A 7,662-nucleotide genomic window follows, 5' to 3' on the forward strand; every position below is an offset into this window, starting at 1 on the left:
GTCTATTCAATCACGGAACATAAGAACAAAACTAACAAAAGACTGGTTTTATTCATTCCTTAATTTATGTTCAGAGTCTAAAGTTTGTTTAGACCGTACTGGATGTTGTATTTCAATTGTATGTTGTTTGATGACGATGTGCGAACAACTTGAACAATCATGGATAATGGTTCAAATTACTTTATTTTGGATCGAATGACTTGATCTGCCCACCATTTTACATGTTTTAACAAGTTTATTATGAATTTTTTGCTCGGATATAGATCCAATTATGAAGGTATGTCTAAAATTATGGATTTTTGCCTTGAATATAGATCTCGAATTGAATCTAATTACCCAAAAATAAAAAAAACATCTTAATTAAAAAAATGTGATTCAAAACCCTAATCATAAAAAATAAAAGTAAAAACTCTAATCAAATCAAAGAAAACCCTAATCAAAATAACTATAAAAAAACTTAATTTAAAATTATATTTTTTGACAAATGGGCAATTTAAGAAAAAAATAAAAATTTATATTTTTTTATATACAAACCAAAAACCTTAAAATGCATATTCATATTCATTTTATATAAAAACTAAAAACAAAAAATGCAAGAAAATAAATCATATTTATATGTTTATACCAAAAACCAACATACAAGAATTCATATTCATAAAACAAACCAAAAACTAAAAACCAAAATACAATATATTTATATACAAACCAAAAACCAAAAACATAAAAATAAAAATTCATATTCATATTTTCTATAAATAAATAATTAAACCCTAAATACAAGAAAAAAATCATAAATAAATAAAAAAACCTTAAACTATAAGAAAAATAAACTATAAATTAAACATATAAAACCTTAATCAATAAAAATAAAAAAACCTTAATCAACGAAAATAAAGAAAAAAACATAATCAATGAAAATCAAAGAAAAGTCTTGATTAAAAAAAATATAAAAGAAAAAAAACCTAATCAACAAATAAGTGTCCAATATCAACCTCAAAATAAAATAAAAAGAAGAAGAAAAAAAAAAGAAGGAAGGGAGAGAGAGAGAGGAATGAAGCCTCGTTGCCGCCCTCACCTCCGCCGGCCTTGTCACAACCCTCACCTCTACCGGCAGCCGGAACACCATTTGCCCCTCTATACATCTGAACACTGCACAAGAGAGAGAAAGAGAGAATGGGAGAGAAGGGCACCCCCGTCGAGGTGGGTCTCATTTTTTTTAAAACTTTGTTCCTCTTGTCCCTATTCATTTCGTAACAGAAGGTGGAACAATATTTAAGCCATTTTCTGGATGTAGTGGACGGTGTTTCACGCATCTGTCGCATCCCACATTTGTTAAATAATGTGATCCAATTGATTACGGTGTCTCACGCGACATGCAGGACACACAATCAAGCAACCCCTTAAAGATCATTAGTTTCATTGGTTCACTATCATAGATTGATTTTTATGATATAGATGATTTTGTGATCACTATAAAACAAAAAAAAATACATAAACAAAAAAAGTCAAAATAATAGTTGTGAAAAGATAACTTCCATAAACAAACCTTTGAAAATCCCTTTAGTTGAACGAGTGGACCTTCAAGTATTCAAGCTTGGCTCATTCTTGTGGTAAGCCAACCAAGTCCGAGCTCATAAAGAGCACGAATTAAATGAACTAAGTTCAAGCTGGCCTATTTACAGAAAAAAATATATTGTTTTAGAGCTGAAAAAATAAGAGTAAGAAAAAATGCATTATTTTAGACTTAAGAAGTAAAAAGATTTTATCCTAAAGTTATTTTTGCGTAAGAAATAGTTTAATAATATCTAAAATATATTATTTTTTACTTGACAAGCTCACACTAGTTGAGCCAAGCCAATTAGCAATTGTTTATGTTACAACTCGCTGAGCATATTTTATGAGTTTGGATGAACTCTTGACACGACAAACATGAGTTCAACTTCTTTTCTTGCTCTAGTACTTTTTTCTGATATTGAAACCGCCCTCGGGAACAAAAACCTAACTGTGGTAGTTTTGCTTGTCGTACGATAGCAGGTGATTTCGCATCCTCACCATCCACAAATTGCATAAAGTCTGTGGAGTTCTCATGAGATGAAGCAATGGACAATGAAGATGTCGAATCAAAAGTAATTTGACAATCACCTAATCTATCATACTTATCGTCCCTGTCTTAGCAGTGTAAAACTCCATGGGCTTACCCCTTGCCCCTAGGAAATTGTCATGTTTTGGCTTGCGCAAGAAGTGATGCTTATGCAATTTAAACCTAGCCTGCCTGCCTAGCGGCCTAGGGCCCATCACACTATGCCAAACCCCTTTGGGGTTGTAGCCCTAATACTTCCTCCACAAACATTTACTCATGATTTATAGTAAAAATTTGTAATATCACTTATTTCAATGTCTGCCCATATTTTCAGCTCTTTTGAGACCAAGACCTTTTATGCTTGTTGTATTATATTAGTCTTCAAACGTTAGCTAATTATTTAGTAAGATTTATAAAGTAATGCAGTGCACAAGAACTATGAAATTAATTGAAACTTTGACATGGGATTAAGAGCTTAAAAGTTTAGCCAATTTGATTTTTTTTCAAAGACTCAAATGAGTAGTAGCAGTTAAAGGAAGATCAACAGTGGTTGTTTCTACATTAAACATGACCAAAGTTGAGAAGTTGTTCATAACATGTTGCCAAGAGTAATACATAAAGTTTGGTTTATACTAAGCATTAAATTAGAGCACTAAAATTGTCACGGACCTACTTCTTCAGTAAGCCAATGCAACACGATATCCTTCCTTACCGCCGCAAGCCTTCTAGTCGCTCTCTTGTCATTGCGGAAGCTTTGATCATTGAGAGTGCAAGAGAGTGATAGAGAAGAGAAGAAGAGAAGTTGCAATCACTCGAAAGCAATCACAACGAGGGTGAACAAAATAAAGCTCAGCGTATTTGCATTCATTTACAATTTTGCCCGAGGGCACATTACAGTTCAGATCTACGGGCTAATCCTTCAGGGTATTTATCAACCTTAACCAAAGTGCAAGGGTAGTCCAGAGAAAGTTACAAGTGACTCGACACTTAAATCAAGACTCAACCAAAGCAAAACAGACTTTGGACACAACTGTACAAAGTAGGTCACAGGGGAACAAGCTCTCCCCTTCAAATTATGTGCTGCCCTCAGCGCCATCTGCTTCGTGGTATGCTCTGACTTCGGCCAGGTAGTGGCTCTTCATGCAGAATGTTGGTTCCCACGTTGGCTCTGTTGTCTCCTCCCACTACACTAGGTACTTCTTTGCTTCGCCCAAGTAATTGACTTTGTGGCAAAGGATCTTGTTGAGATACTTCTCGACCCATTGTGCTGTCAGGGCCCTCTATAGGATAAGAGCGTGTTGTGGCACATTACGTTTCAGATCTCTCTCATCTGCATAGAACAGTTTCAAGTTGACACGTGAAACACTGGATGAACCTTGAAGTCTGAAGGCAAGTCTAGCTTGTACGTTAGGTTGCTCACTTTCTTGGTGATGGTGAATGGTCCTTCGTACTTCCTGATCAATTTGCGGTACCGTCCACAAAAAATACTTGTACGATCTGGGTAAAATTTCACCAGCACTTAGTTTCCAACATGGAACCCAACAGGTTGGCAATGCTTGTCCACCCACTTTTTCATCATCTTGGCCGCTTTGTGCAAAAATTCCTTTGCCAGCTCGGTCTGCTTGTTCCAATTTCAAACAAACTAATAGGCAAAGGATGACCTTTCCTTCTTCTACACAGCTAGAGTGTGCAGTGTCAGCGGCTGTTGTCCCGTGGCTATCTTGAATGGGTTGTGGCCTAAAGACTTGATCTTCTGAAGATTGTATCAGAAATGGGTCACGTCCAGGAGCTTTACCCAGTCCTTCTGATTAGTACTAACAAAGTGTTTGAGGTATTGCTCCAATATCCCATTGATGTGCTTCGTCTGCCCATCGATCTGTGGGTGGAAACTTATTGAAAATAGCATATCAGAGTCAAGTAGCTGAAACACTTCATGCCAAAATTTATCCATGAAGCGAGCATCGCAATCGCTCAGAATGCTTCTTGGTACACCCTAGTGCTTCACCGCATGCTTTATGAATAGCTTCACAATCTTCTCTGCAGGGTACTCCTTAAAAACTGGGATGAAGGTAGTGTATTTAGAGAAACGATCCACTACCACCAGAATGAAACTGAAGCCATCTACCTTCGGCAGGCTAACAATAAAGTCTATAAAAATATTTTTCCAAGGACGTTCTGGGATAGGTAGAGGCTCGAGGAGGTCGATAGTCTTTTGGTTGGTTTCCTTATCTTGTTGGTAGACGAGGCGCATTCACACGTACCCCTCTACATCGTCTCTTATCTGCGGCCAATAGTAACTACATTTAAGGAGTGCTAAGGTCCACTCCTGACCTGGATGACCAGCCCATAAGGTATCATGGTACTCCTCAAGCAACTTACGGCGAAGGCTTCTCCACCACAACACAAAGATGTGTCCTCCTTTAGTTACGAGGAGGTCGTCCCATAGCCAAAATCGCTGAGTCTTTCTCGTCTGCACTAGAAAGATAAGGTGTTGCGCTATTGTGTCTTGCTACATTCCTTCACGGATGTGGTCCAACAATGCGCCCTCCAAGTGAACTTTGAAAGACTTCACCTGCATAGTCGCTAGTTCTGCCTTGCGACTCAGGCCGTCAGCAACAACGTTGGTCTTCCCCACCTTATACTCCAAAGCGAAGTCGAACTCAGCTATGAACATCATCCATCAATATTTCTTGGGTGCCAGTTTCTTCTATGTCTGAAAATAGCTCATGGTGATATTGTCCATCTTGACGATGAATTGGGCACCCAGAAGATAGTGACACAATGTCCTGAGGCAGTGCACAATGGCCATCATCTTACGCTTGTGCATTATGTAGCACCTCTCTGCATCATTTAGCTTTCGGCTCTCATATGGAATTAGATGACCTTCCTGCATAATAACTCTACTGATGGTGAAGTCTAAGGCATTTGTAGGAATTTTAAAGGGTCTAGAGTGGTCCGACAACCGCAACACTGGTTCCCTCACCAGGGTCTTCTTCAAGCCATTGAAGGTGTCTTGAGAGGCTCCTGTCCAAAGCCATACCCGATTCTTCTTTAGTAAATCTGTAAGGGACACAACAATAAGAGAGTAACCTTCGATGAATCACCAATAATAATTGGCCAAGCCAAGGAATGACCACAACTTTGGCATCTTGGTCAACGGATTCCATTCCTGGATGGCTCTTATCTTTTGCCCATTTATGCACAAAAACTACGCCCTACAACGTGGCCAAGGAAGTTGATCTTCTCCTACCCGAAGAGACTTTTCTCGCTTGACATATAGGTCATTCTCCTTCAACACCTGAAACATTGTTCGCAAGTGCTTGACATGTTTCTCTATGTTGTTGTTGTAAATCATGATGTCATTGAGATAGACTACCACAAACTTGTCTAAGGGTAGAAGAACTTATTCATCAACATTGTGTAAACACCCCAAATTTTCCAAAAAAATCCAAAAATTTTCTTTTTACCCCTAACTACATCATCTGAATAAATCGGGTCAATTTTTAATCAAAAATCTATTTATTTCTCGAATTCACTGGAATCCAGACTCAATTTTCATAGCTGACCCAATTTTAGACCCAGATCTGATATCGGAATCCAATTATGATCCCGGGTCTTCTATTCTTAAAAAAAATCAAAAAAATCAATTCATGGTATTTTCTCAGATATTTTATCTGAATCCAGTCTTAGTTTGAGATCCAAAATCAATATTTTCTCAAAACCTTGGATCCAAATCCATTTTGAGGTTCATTTTCTAAAATAAATCATATATTTTATAAAAAACCTTATTTCAGAAAAACTTACAATTTCAAAACAAATATTTTATAAAAGTCTTTCAAAAAACCTCATTTTGGATCCCCTATTTTAAATCTTCGTGTTGTCCTCACATTTTCTTAATTTTTTCTTTTTAATACACACACACACACACACACACACACAAAGGATTTCTTTAGAAAATAGCCTTAAACCCTCTTTTTGAAAAACCTTGTAAAATACAACCACCATTTTAAAATTTTTGAAAAATTTGAGGGATCATTTTCGAAAGGAGCCTAACGACTTTCTGTTATAAAACAGAGTTGAAGGCTCCCTTCATCCTCATCGCCTTCACCTCTCCACCCTACTACACATCTGATCCCTCTCCTTCCTCTTAGTATATTCTTTCTCGTTTCTTTCATTTTTTTTCTCTGGAGAAGGTCCTATAGAGAGACTCCTCCCTCTTTTGAAGGGATCATTTCAAAATCCCTGCAAACAAGTAATCTGAAGGAGGTCGATCACCCCCTATAGCTACAGGTAAGTAACCACCTTCTCCCTCTTTCGATTTTCTGTAAAAAAAATCTTTCCTTGTTTTTCATAGTGGTACCCTGTTTCATTTTTTTTATCATAATGCACCAAGGGCATGATCGGCCTGCATATAGCAGGATCGATCCACCCTGTGTGACATCAACGGAATGTTCATTCCAACAATCCTTTTGTGTTTACAAGTTTCTCTGAATCTTCAATTGAATATTTGTTTATACTTGATCTTCCTGTTTCATTCTCATTACCTGTTTGCGTATGATTTCCTATTCGGAATTCTTTTTCTTTTTCTTATTCTTTGATTTTTGGTTTGCATTTTTTCTCTGTTATTTCTGACTTTCTATGAGTTTTCCTGATTCTTCCCCCATTAGAGCACCCATGTAGCATCGATTCTGTATATAGCAAATATCGATTCGCATATGCTGTGCAATATTAACGAAATATCCACATTCCAACAGTTTTCTTTTTTATAGTTCATCTCTGAATTCCCTTGATATTTCTTTGTGTTTTACATGGTTTGCAATTCTTTTTTCTGCATTCGTATGGCATGCTTCCTGTTTTCACAAGTTATCCTGTTGAATTTCTGCAGTTTATGTAAGTGTAAATATCTATTTATGCTACTTTAGATTCGATAATCTTTTGCCTTCATCATTTAGCTCATGATATGTTGTGAAGGTAGATCTGAGCGTTTACTTTAATCGGGCAGGTTTTCCCTATGCTCTGATTTGCTGCAAGACATCACCCGATCTGGATTGCTGCTAAAATTTCTATTTGATTCATTGTGAAATTCTCATCAGCATCGCAGATGATTTTCATAATGGATCGGATGTCATGCAATGTCCGATGGGATGCTCTTTACTTGCTGTATTGCGACCCCCCCCCCCCCCCCCCTCTCATTTTCTTTTCGTTATTTTCTATTTTTATTGCTATTTTTCTGCTTTTCTCTAAAAGGTTCCTTGTTGCATCTCCCTTACACAGTACAACAACATCATGTATCTTTTGTCAAGCATGCATTACATTGTGTCGTTTTACCATTTTATTTGTTGCAACACCCATTAATTTCATTTCATTGCCTTTGCTCGGCATTAATATTATTGCTTGTATATTATTTCTAAATTATAAATTTGGAGTTTAAAGTTTCATCTCTTGTAGTTGCAAATGTATTAATGCATCTGTAGAATCTATATGTTCTCATGTAACCTATTCAGAGCATCAATGATCATCATTTCCTTCTGATTCTATCTCAAAACCCTTTGCGATTTTCCTCTTTCAGTGATCCTAATCTG

The sequence above is a fragment of the Nuphar pumila genome, chromosome 4 (genome assembly GCF_984573655.1).
Source record: "Nuphar pumila chromosome 4, dmNupPumi1.hap1.1, whole genome shotgun sequence".
NCBI classification, from domain to species: domain Eukaryota; kingdom Viridiplantae; phylum Streptophyta; class Magnoliopsida; order Nymphaeales; family Nymphaeaceae; genus Nuphar; species Nuphar pumila.